This window comes from Procambarus clarkii, chromosome 79, assembly GCF_040958095.1.
Source record: "Procambarus clarkii isolate CNS0578487 chromosome 79, FALCON_Pclarkii_2.0, whole genome shotgun sequence".
Lineage (NCBI taxonomy): Eukaryota > Metazoa > Arthropoda > Malacostraca > Decapoda > Cambaridae > Procambarus > Procambarus clarkii.
The window spans coordinates 12,646,840-12,659,339 of record NC_091228.1 but is presented as its reverse complement, the minus strand read 5'-3'; the positions used below and the strand labels follow the sequence as shown (position 1 = coordinate 12,659,339).

Here is a 12,500-nt window from a genome sequence, read left to right as displayed (position 1 = left end):
GATTGCCTCTGATTACTGCCCTCATTTTTCTATCAGTCAGAAAATTTTTCATCCATGTTAGAAGCTTACCTGTCACCCATCCAAAATTTTCTAGTTTCCAGAACAACCTCTTATGTGGAACTCTGTCGAAAGCCTTTTTTATGTCTAGATAGATGCAGTCAACCCAACTTCCTTTTTCCTTTAAAATCTCTGTGGCTCAATCATAGAAACTGAGTAAATTCGATACACAGGATCTTCCAGATCGAAAACAATACTGTCTGTGTGATATTATATAATTTCTCTCCAGGTGTTCTACCCATTTAGTTTTTATTATTTTTTTTTTTCAATCCTTTCACTGTTACACTTGTCAATGATTCAGGTCTATAACTGAGAGGGGTGGGGTCTTCCCTGTTGCCACTTTTGTAGATTGGAACTATGTTAGCCTTTTTCCACATGTTTGCTATGACCCCTGTACACAGGGATGCCTGAAAGATCAGGTGAAGTGGAAGGCTGAGCTCAGATGCACATTCTCTCAGAACCCATGGTGAAACTCCATCTGGACCAACTGCTTTGTTCTTACTTAGCTACTTTAGCATATTTTCCACTTCATCTCTAGACACCTCTATACGCTCTATGATGTTCTCAGAAATTCTTATTGTGTCTGGTTCTCTTAAGATTTCATTTTGTATAAACACACTTTGGAACTTTTGGTTTAATGTTTCACACATTGCATTATCATTTTCTGTGAATCTGTTTCCTATTTTCAACCTCTTGATATTATCCTTTACCTGCAATTTGTTGTTTATGAATTTGTAGAATAGGCCCAGTTCTGTTTTACATTTATCCATTATCCCTTTTTAAAAATTTCTTTCTGCTTCTTCCCTTACTGCTGTATAGTTGTTTCTCGCATCTTTGTATCGCTGGTATGATTGGGGGTTTGGCTTCTTTCTATTTTGATACCTGCTTGATGGGGTTCTGCTCTTCTACTCCCCAAGCCCGGCCCGAGGCCAGGCTCGACTTGTGAGAGTTTGGTCCACCAGGCTGTTGCTTGGAGCGGCCCGCAGGGCCACATACCCACAACATCCCGGAACTTCTCTTAGAAAACAGTCCAGTTTTCTCCTGAAGATGTCCACGGTTGTTCCGGCAGGAACAACCGTGCAACCGTGCTCTGAAGGGGAAAGTGAATACTGAGCAGTACTCGAGACGGGACAACATAAGTGACTTGAAGAGTACAACCATTGTGATGGGATCCCTGGATTTGAAAGTTCTCGTAATCCATCCGATCATTTTTCTGGCTGACGCAATATTTGCTTGGTTATGCTCCCTAAACATTAGATCGTCGGACATCATTATTCCCAAATCCTTGACATGCTGTTTTTCTACTATGGGAAGATTCGATTGTGTTTTGTACCCTGTATTATGTTTCAGATCCTCATTTTTGCCATACCTGAAATTTATCACTGTTAAACATCATGTTATTTTCTGCTGCCCAATCGAAAACTTTGTTGACATCTGCTTGTAGTTTTTCAATGTCTTTCATTCCATTTTTGTGTCTTTTGGTCTGTGGCCCTCTCTCAATTTCTGTTGAACCAATCCTGTTTTCTGGCCCTGCATCTCTGTTTTGGTATGAATGTTTGTGTGCCTTCATTGTATATTTTGCAAAATTTGGCATACATTTAATTTACTTCCCTGTCTAGCAACAAGTCTGCCTAATTACTTATTAAAAAAAATTTGAAGTTCCCCATAGTGACCTCTCTCTCTTGAAATCAAGTTTATCAACTGTTTCAATGTCCCCATTTTCTGTGTGTGTGTGTTTGGAGGCTAAGCTTGCTGATACCATGTGTGTGTGTGTTTGGAGGCTAAGCTTGCTGATACCATGTGTGTGTGTGTGTGTTTGGAGGCTAAGCTTGCTGATACCATGTGTGTGTGTGTGTTTGGAGGCTAAGTTTGCTGATACCATGTGTGTGTGTGTGTGTTTGGAGGCTAAGCTTGCTGATACCATGTGTGTGTGTGTGTTTGGAGGCTAAGCTTGCTGATACCATTTGTGCGTGTGTGTGTTTGGAGGTTAAGCTTGCTGATACCATGTGTGTGTGTGTGTGTTTGGAGGCTAAGCTTGCTGATACCATGTGTGTGTGTGTGTGTGTGTGTGTTTAGAGGCTAAGCTTGCTGATACCATGTGTGTGTGTGTATTTGGAGGCTAAGCTTGCTGATACCATTTGCGTGTGTGTGTTTAGAGGCTAAGCTTGCTGATACCATGTGTGTATTTGGAGGCTAAGTTTGCTGATACCATGTGTGTGTGTGTTTGGAGGCTAAGCTTGCTGATACCATGTGTGTGTGTGTGTGTTTGGAGGCTAAGCTTGCTGATACCATGTGTGTGTGTGTGTGTTTGGAGGCTAAGCTTGCTGATACCATGTGTGTGTGTGTGTTTGGAGGCTAAGTTTGCTAACACCGTGTGTGTACTCACCTATTTTTACTCACCTGTTTAAATAATAATAGGGGTGTGTACCACCTCTGGTGCGATTGTAGGGACCCACAGCCTTGAAGAAAATAAAGAGTATTCAGAGAAGACCTTGTGTATTCTCACTGAACACTAATCTTTTCTTCTCCTACCACCCCTCTTATTTTGTTTTATGCTGTATTCTATTATATATCATATAAATACATAGCCAAATGGCAATATTTATTATGTCTATACAAAAAGAAGACATCCACTTTATTTTTTCTCTCCTTTGTTTCTATGTGGATTTTGTTGTGACTAATGATTCTCCTCCTTCCCATCAACAGGTCTTCCTCACTGGGCTTGCTCGGCTTTTGTGTTACTGTGAGGGTGCCATCATCGTTTACCCTTCAAGACTGACTCATGCTGGCATTGTATTTGTGGACTTCCCTTCACAGTAAACAGTCCTTCTCCATATGGTGATTGTCCAGGGCAAGCAGGGTGTGACTGCCATCTTGTAGAAGCAGGGTCTTTTAATATGAAGAATCTTCCGTCTTCTCTACTTACGCCAGCTTGTGCCGGCCTTGCATTCTTGTTACTTCATGGCCCTTGGGCCTTTTTTATTTATTTTACATAATAAATTTTTTGATTAATACCCGTGTTTCACAAGAGATCCTTAACATTTTAAGCACCAATTGTATTGACTAATGTACGTCTTGTAACCTTTAAGACATAAATAGACAAGACATAGATAAATGAGTGAATAATACTGAGTGACTAGGTTAGGGCGAGGAACATAGTACAGTGTCTGGCTTTGGAAGAATGCCTACTGTTTTAGAAACCTTATTGCCATGATCATAATCGTATGGGTTAAAAAGCATTTGTTGTCACTCCTACACTGTGGCTTGTTGAGCTTGAAACCTTTGCTCCTTGTTCGTGTTACATCTGACCTTTTGAAGAAATTGTATGAATCAATATCCTCCAAATTGTTCAGTATTTTAAAGGTTTCGCTCTATTACTCTCTCATTTGCATATATCTAAGCATATAGATTAGATATAGATTTAGATTAGATTTTTTATTCAGGTAAAGGTACATACATTGCAGATGAGTTACAAAGGGAAAGACAATGACTAGAGTTCACTAGCTCTATTGGAAGAGAAACGTCTGCAAGACAAGTGTGGGCAAAAATTAAGGTAGCTAAGGGGAGCAGAGCCCGGCCTTCGGCTCACAACGACCCCCAGGGTAAGGCTGAAGAACTAATACACAAGTGGAGTGATGCAGCATCATCCTCCTCCCTCCCTGCAGAAGTAAGCAGGGAACAGCTCCTCCGACATAATGACAGAAGGATTAGGATAACAAGAGCACAATCTAGTGATGACGAGTATGGGGAACCAATTACAGCCAAGGAAGTAAAGGGGGCTATGAAAAGGGTAAAAGTACAGCACCTGGTGAAGATGGCGTCACCTACGACATACTCAATGCACTGTGTGAAGTGTCTGGCAATCCACTACTCCACCTGTTTAACAAGTCATTCTTATGTGGAGTGTTGCCCACACAATGGAAACATGCAATAATGGTCCCAATACCGAAACCCAATGACCCTGGCAATTATTGCATCTTCCAATTGCACTTGGAAGATGCTTGAAAGGATCATCCTAAACCGACTATTGCACAAAATAGGCAGGTTAGGGGAGGGGTCAATGGATTTGTTAAAGGACGGAGGACAGCAAACTATAGTTAATTACCTTGCTAATGATACAGCTAAGTACTCCCAATAAACTCGCACCTCGGGGCAAAATTTTAAAATTTAAAATACAATACCTAAAGCCACTAATACGCATAGCGTTTCGGGCAAGTATATACGAAGTAAAACCCAAACAAAGAACTGACTCCGTAGGACCCATAAAAGATGAGACTAACAATTTTAAGTTGTATCATAAAAGGGCGGCAAACACACTCAATGAATACCTAACATCAGTGTTCACACTAGAAAGCTTGAATGACATCCCATCACCAACACAAATGTTTGTCGGAGGTAAGGAGAATGAATTAAGAGAAATACCAATTACACGCGACACAATCAGGAAGAGCATTGACAAACTAAAAGACTCAGAAGCCCAAAGTGTAAATGGATTTAAGTCCCAAGTCGTAAAGGAACTGGCAAATTAATTGGGTGGTTGTAGGTATAGGAGCTGCCTCGTATGGGCCGGTGGGCCTTCTGCAGTTGCCTTTGTTCTTGTGTTCTTATGTTGAGTAGCAACATTTGCAAATTTGCAGATGATACAAAAATAGGTAGGGAAATTAACACGGAAGAAGACTCACTATCACTTCAAGTTGATCTAAATAGAGTTTTGAAATGGTCAAAAGATTGACAGATGCAGTTTAATGCTGATAAATGTAAAGTTTTGAGACTAGGTAATGATGATAGTTACAAGATATGAGCTAGATGGTGTTGAGATTGCGAAGTCGGATTGTGAAAGGGATCTGGGAGTTATGATTAGTAAGAATTTAAAACAAAAGGATCAATGCATGAATGCTCGTAATAAGGCAAATAGGACACTGGGATTTATTAATCGAAGTGTTAGTAACAAGACACCTGGTGTGGTTCTTCAGCTATATCTTGCTCTGGTTAGGCCCCATTTACATTATGCAGTTCAGTTTTGGTCGCCATATTATAGAATGAATATAAATTCACTTGAACGTGTCTAGAGTAGGGTGACTAAGTTAATTCCCCAAAATAGAAATCTTTTATATGAAGAAAGATTAACAAAGCTTAAATTGCATTCACTGGAAAAGCGAAGAGTTAGGGGTGATATGATAGAGGTTTACAAGTGGATGAATGGACATAACAAAGGGGATATTAGTAGGGTATTAAAAGTATCAACACATGACAGAACACAAAACAATGGGTATAAATTGGATAAGTTTAGATTTAGGAAAGACTTGGGTAAATACTGGTTTGGCAACAGGGTTGTTGATTTGTGGAACCAATTACCGCGTAACGTGGTGGAGGTGGGGTCCCTCGATTGTTTCAAGCGTGGGTTGGACATGTATATGAGTGGGTTTGGGTGGTTATAGATAGGAGCTGCCTCGTATGGGCCAATAGGCCTTCTGCAGTTACCTTTATTCTTATGCTCTTAATTCACTATGCTTGCCAGTGAAACTCCTTTTCAGAAAATCGCTGGACCATGGAATAGTTCCCCTAGTAATAGTTGAAGGTGATGTAGTGATCGAGTAATCCTTATACTCCATTATCTCATCATCATAATGGCATAACTAATTACACAAGCATTAGTCCTATCCCTATTTACAGGTAACGGTTTTCCACCCTTCTATGTCTTACTGTGAGGTGTCGTCACCGTACATAAGCAAGCGACTTGAGAATAGCACATTACGGGCTATTCATGCCCGTGCCACCTCTTGGGTGGCTTAATCTTTATAAATAAATCAGAATAGCACACACCACACGGGAGACATCTCCCGTCACGCAGGGTGCAGTCGCACCTCCACAGATCTCCAGTATCAGCTCTTGATATTGGTAATGGCTCAAAAGGGCCACCACTTACGGGGTATTCATGCCCGTGTCACCTCTTGGGTGGCTTAATCTTCATCAATCAATCGAATAGCACACAGTACAATCTCCAGTCAAGAATGTAGCACTCGGCGTGTACAGTTCTAATCGACCCAAGATGCTACAGCCTCGACACAGAGCAGACAGCAGACTACGACCGTTGTTCAGGTCCATGTAAACTACATCTACCCGAAGTCCTTCGTCTGAATAGCCAGTTACCAGTTACAGGAGATACTTTTTCACCCACATAGTTATTAACTCATGGAACCGCCTACCCACCGAAGCGGTACGTGGCAAAACGATGCTGATTTTCAAAATATACCTGGAAAAGATCATTCCTCCCTACACCTGGGGGGTACCTTCGTTAAAGTAAAAAGGTATACAGAAATAACAAAGAAAATAGATATGAATACTATTACCTTCGATGTTAGTAGTAGTTGTGCAAGTGAGGAGAAAGAAAAAATATTACGGAGTTCATGGATGAAAGTAGATTGATAATATTATCTTGGAACGTTAATGGATTAAAAACTAGAGCGGTGGATGTACACTATTATACTCTTAGAGAATATTAACATAGTAGCACTCCAGGAAACTGGGGATAGGGATGGTAACATTCTGAACATGAAGATGAACATGTTGAACATGAAGATGTTCAACTGCTGGGCGAGCCCTCTCCTACTCATCTGAGGGGAGGGAGATTAGATTATGCTTGTTTGATAAATGCTGAGGGCATAGAGGAGAATTGTCTTACTGTGGATGAAATGCTAAGAGATTTTGCATTACAAATACAGCTTAAACTAGATAAAAAGCATGCCTGCCTTCAGAGGAAAAGCTTACAGTTTAATAAGGGAGAATTAAGGGGTCTTGTTGGTTATATTAAGTCTTGGTATGATACTTATAAGCCAGTTTCGGCAGAAGCATTTTATTAAGATTTAATTAAGGAGGTAGATGTATTTAATGCAACATTGAACCGGAAAACATCTGGTATAGAAAAGCATCCCCCCATAAAAGTGTGCGGAGAAGAGAAAGGAAATTTGGAGCAAGTATTGGCAGGAGTTTGCAGAGAAAGTTAGGAGTAACAAACTTGAAGGAAATCTGGCAAGACATAAATGAAATAAGGGGTAAAAAGCATAATTTTGTTGCACATCCTGACCAGTAAGGAATTGCAAAAGGTCTCGTAAATAAATGGGCGGAAGCTGCCAAACTTAGTTCATTTAATTACCCGCTGTAACGAGAGAGTCGTTTGATTCTTGGAAAGATCTAAGAAAGGATTTTATACTTACAGCAGGTAACAGTGGTGATGTCACTTGCACAGGTATTACCAGAGAAGAACTAATAACGGCGATTAAAGTTGGGAAATCTACCGCCCCTGGGGAGGATGGAGTAACTTATGAAATACTTAATGAACTTGCCATTATGACGAAAAGCCTGCTGTTAGACCTCTTTAATATTAGTTATAAAGAGGGCAGAATTCCCAGTAAATGAAAAAGAACTATGATCATCCTTATCCCTTAAGCCAATGGAGAGTACAGACCTGTGTCTTTAACCTCGTGTTTTTGTAAAATGATGGAGAGGATCATTTTAAATAAACTTTTGAATATAATAGGTGATCAGCTGTCTAATAATTTTTCGGGTTCCTCAGAGGAAAAAGTACCTCTGACTGTATTATTAAATGTCTAGCTAATGGTAATGATTATTATAGAATTTTTATTGATTTATAAGGAGCTTTTGATAAAGCCAACAAAGAGGTTATTTTATATGAATTAGCTGGTCTTGGTGTTGAAGGGAGATTATTGCGCTGGATAGGGGATTATCTTCAGGAAAGGAAGGCTCAGGTGTGGTATCAAGGTTGTATGGTTCAAGGTATCAAGGTCAAGAACTCTGCACACCTCAGGGAGGAGTGTTGAGTCTCACCCTGTTTTATGTACTAATGAATAAGATAGCATCTGAGAAATACTCAAATTGGGTAACTCCAATCATATATGCTGATGATATTTTGTTTCAGGGCAAAGATATTCCAAAGATTCAAACAGTGTTGGACAATTTCGGAAACCAGTGTCACCACATGGGACTAGTGGTTAATGAAGACAAAACTAAAGTTTGAATGTAGAAGTCGGAGGCCCATTATATTGGAAATAAACGGTAAAAATATAGAGAGTTAATATATATAAATATTTAGGCATATATGGTGGATATACCTATGAGAGTTTGGAAACTGAGATGAACAGACTGTTGAGTCAATGTCGGAAGAGATTACAACCTCTGAAGGCCTTGGCATGCTGTGGAAAGGAGTGGGAGTCCAAGTGCTACGAATGATGTACTTGAGTACTGTAAGATTTCTTATTGATTATGCTGCACCTGTCATTTCTTGTTTTGGTAAAGGTAGGATGGGCAAGTTGGAAAAGATACAAAATGAAGCCGTTGGGGGTCGTTGTGAGCCGCTGCTACCTAAATTTTTGCCCACACTTGTCTTGCAGACGTTTCTCTTCCAATAGAGCTAGTGAACTCTAGTCAATGTCTTTCTCTTTGTAACTCATCTGCAATGTATGTACCTTTACCTGAATAAAAAATCTAATCTAAATCTATATCTAATCTATATGCTTAGATATATGCAAATGATAGAGTAATAGAGCGAAACCTTTAAAATACTGAACAATTTGGAGGATATTGATTCATACAATTTCTTCAAAAGGTCAGATGTAACACGAACAAGGAGCAAAGGTTTCAAGCTCAACAAGCCACAGTGTAGGAGTGACAACAAATGCTTTTTAACCCATACGATTATGATCATGGCAATAAGGTTTCTAAAACAGTAGGCATTCTTCCAAAGCCAGACACTGTACTATGTTCCTCGCCCTAACCTAGTCACTCAGTATTATTCACTCATTTATCTATGTCTTGTCTATTTATGTCTTAAAGGTTACAAGACGTACATTAGTCAATACAATTGGTGCTTAAAATGTTAAGGATCTCTTGTGAAACACGGGTATTAATCAAAAAATTTATTATGTAAAATAAATAAAAAAGGCCCAAGGGCCATGAAGTAACAAGAATGCAAGGCCGGCACAAGCTGGCGTAAGTAGAGAAGACGGAAGATTCTTCATATTAAAAGACCCTGCTTCTCCAAGATGGCAGTCACACCCTGCTTGCCCTGGACAATCACCATATGGAGAAGGACTGTTTACTGTGAAGGGAAGTCCACAAATGCAATGCCAGCATGAGTCAGTCTTGAAGGGTAAACGATGATGGCACCCTCACAGTAACACAAAAGCCGAGCAAGCCCAGTGAGGAAGACCTGTTGATGGGAAGGAGGAGAATCATTAGTCACAACAAAATCCACATAGAAACAAAGGAGAGAAAAAAAATAAAGTGGATGTCTTCTTTTTGTATAGACATAATAAATATTGCCATTTGGCTATGTATTTATATGATATATAATAGAATACAGCATAAAACAAAATAAGAGGGGTGGTAGGAGAAGAAAAGATTAGTGTTCAGTGAGAATACACAAGGTCTTCTCTGAATACTCTTTATTTTCTTCAAGGCTGTGGGTCCCTACAATCGCACCAGAGGTGGTACACACCCCTATTATTATTTAAACAGGTGAGTAAAAATAGGTGAGTACACACACGGTGTTAGCAAACTTAGCCTCCAAACACACACACACACATGGTATCAGCAAGCTTAGCCTCCAAACACACACACACACATGGTATCAGCAAGCTTAGCCTCCAAACACACACACACACATGGTATCAGCAAGCTTAGCCTCCAAACACACACACACATGGTATCAGCAAGCTTAGCCTCCAAACACACACACACATGGTATCAGCAAGCTTAGCCTCCAAATACACACATGGTATCAGCAAGCTTACCCTCTAAACACACACACACAAATGGTATCAGCAAGCTTAGCCTCCAAATACACACATGGTATCAGCAAGCTTAGCCTCTAAACACACACACACACACACACAAACGGTATCAGCAAGCTTAGCCTCCAAACACACACACACACACACACAAACGGTATCAGCAAGCTTAGCCTCCAAACACACACACACACACACACACACACAAACGGTATCAGCAAGCTTAGCCTCTAAACACACACACACAAATGGTATCAGCAAGCTTAGCCTCCAAACACACACACACACATGGTATCAGCAAGCTTAGCCTCCAAATACACACACACACACAAACGGTATCAGCAAGCTTAGCCTCTAAATACACACACACAAATGGTATCAGCAAGCTTAGCCTCCAAATACACACATGGTATCAGCAAACTTAGCCTCCAAACACACACACACACATGGTATCAGCAAGCTTAGCCTCCAAACACACACACACACATGGTATCAGCAAGCTTAGCCTCCAAACACACACACACACATGGTATCAGCAAGCTTAGCCTCCAAATACACACACACACACAAACGGTATCAGCAAGCTTAGCCTCTAAACACACACACACACACAAACGGTATCAGCAAGCTTAGCCTCCAAACACACACACACACACACATGGTATCAGCAAGCTTAGCCTCCAAACACACACACACAGAAAATGGGGACATTGAAACAGTTAATAAACTTGATTTCAAGAGAGAGAGGTCACTATGGGGAACTTCAAAATTTGTTTAATAAGTAATTAGGCAGACTTGTTGCTAGACAGGGAAGTAAATTAAATGTATGCCAAATTTTGCAAAATATACAATGAAGGCACACAAACATTCATACCAAAACAGAGATGCAGGGCCAGAAAACAGGATTGGTTCAACAGAAATTGAGAGAGGGCCACAGACCAAAAGACACAAAAATGGAATGAAAGACATTGAAAAACTACAAGCAGATGTCAACAAAGCAGATTGGGCAGCAGAAAATAACATGATGTTTAACAGTGATAAATTTCAGGTATGGCAAAAATGATGATGTGAAACATAATACAGGGTACAAAACACAATCGAATCTTCCCATAGTAGAAAAACAGCATGTCAAGGATTTGGGAATAATGATGTCCGACGATCTAACGTTTAGGGAGCATAACCAAGCAAATATTGCGTCAGCCAGAAAAATGATCGGACGGATTATGAGAACTTTCAAATCCAGGGATCCCATCACAATGGTTGTACTCTTCAAGTCACTTATGTTGTCCAGTATCGAGTACTGCTCAGTATTCACTTCCCCCTTCAGAGCAGGAGAGATTGCTGAAATAGAGGGAATACAGAGAACATATACGGCACGCATAGACGAGATAAAACACCTAAATTATTGGGATCGTCTCAAAGCTCTCCAAATGTACTCTCTAGAAAGGAGACGAGAGAGATACCAAATAATATACACATGGAAGATACTGGAGGGCCAGGTCCCAAATCTACACAGTAAAATAACAACGTACTGGAGTGAACGATATGGAAAAAAATGCAAGATTGAACCAGTGAAGAGCAGAGGTGCCACAGGCACAATCAGAGAGCACTGTATAAACATCAGAGGTCCGCGGTTGTTCAACGTCCTCCCAGCGACTATAAGAAATATTGCCGGAACAACCGTGGACATCTTCAGGAGAAAACTGGACTGTTTTCTAAGAGAAGTTCCGGATCAGCCGGGCTGTGGTGGGTATGTGGCCCTGCGGGCCGCTCCAAGCAACAGCCTGGTGGACCAAACTTTCACAAGTCGAGCCTGGCTTGGGGGCGGGCTTGGGGAGTAGAAGAGCAGAACCCCATCAAGCAGGTATCAACATAGAAGCCAAACCCCCAATCATACCAGCGATACAAAGCTGCGAGAAACAACTATACAGCAGTAAGGGGAGAGGCAGAAAGAAATTTTTAAAAAGGGATAATGGATAAATGTAAAACAGAACTGGGCCTATTCTACAAATTCATAAACAACAAATTGCAGGTAAAGGATAATATCCAGAGGTTGAAAATAGGAAACAGATTCACAGAAAATGATAATGCAATGTGTGAAACATTAAACCAAAAGTTCCAAAGTGTGTTTATACAAAATGAAATCTTAAGAGAACCAGACACAATAAGAATTTCTGAGAACATCATAGAGCGTATAGAGGTGTCTAGAGATGAAGTGGAAAATATGCTAAAGTAGCTAAGTAAGAACAAAGCAGTTGGTCCAGATGGAGTTTCACCATGGGTTCTGAGAGAATGTGCATCTGAGCTCAGCCTTCCACTTCACCTGATCTTTCAGGCATCCCTGTGTACAGGAGTCATAGCAAACATGTGGAAAAAGGCTAACATAGTTCCAATCTACAAAAGTGGCAACAGGGAAGACCCCACCCCTCTCAGTTATAGACCTGAATCATTGACAAGTGTAACAGTGAAAAGATTGAAAAAAAAATAATAAAAACTAAATGGGTAGAACACCTGGAGAGAAATTATATAATATCACAGACAGTATTGTTTTCGATCTGGAAGATCCTGTGTATCGAATTTACTCAGTTTCTATGATTGAGCCACAGAGATTTTAAAGGAAAAAGGTAGTTGGGTCGA

The 12,500-nt window shown here is 40.3% G+C and overlaps 1 protein-coding gene and 1 long non-coding RNA gene across 3 annotated transcripts in view; one reads left to right on the top strand and one right to left on the bottom strand.

Moving 5' to 3' along the window:
• Positions 1–3,071, top strand: part of LOC138357675 (uncharacterized) — a 7,450-nt gene extending 4,379 nt beyond the window's left edge. Inside the window, exon 3 of the long non-coding RNA XR_011225102.1 lies at positions 2,764–3,071. This is a non-coding gene — a long non-coding RNA (uncharacterized lncRNA). The remainder of the gene's footprint in view (positions 1–2,763) is intronic.
• Positions 1–12,500, bottom strand: part of LOC138357585 (alpha-crystallin A chain-like) — a 78,173-nt gene that overhangs the window by 25,822 nt on the left and 39,851 nt on the right. Inside the window, exon 7 of one of the 2 annotated variants that reach the window (XM_069314543.1) lies at positions 8,976–9,283. The exons of the other annotated variant lie outside the window; for it this stretch is intronic. The gene's annotated coding sequence lies outside the window, so the exon portion shown is untranslated. Of the gene's footprint in view, positions 1–8,975; positions 9,284–12,500 lie in introns of those variants that run through there. 2 annotated transcript variants of the gene reach the window in all.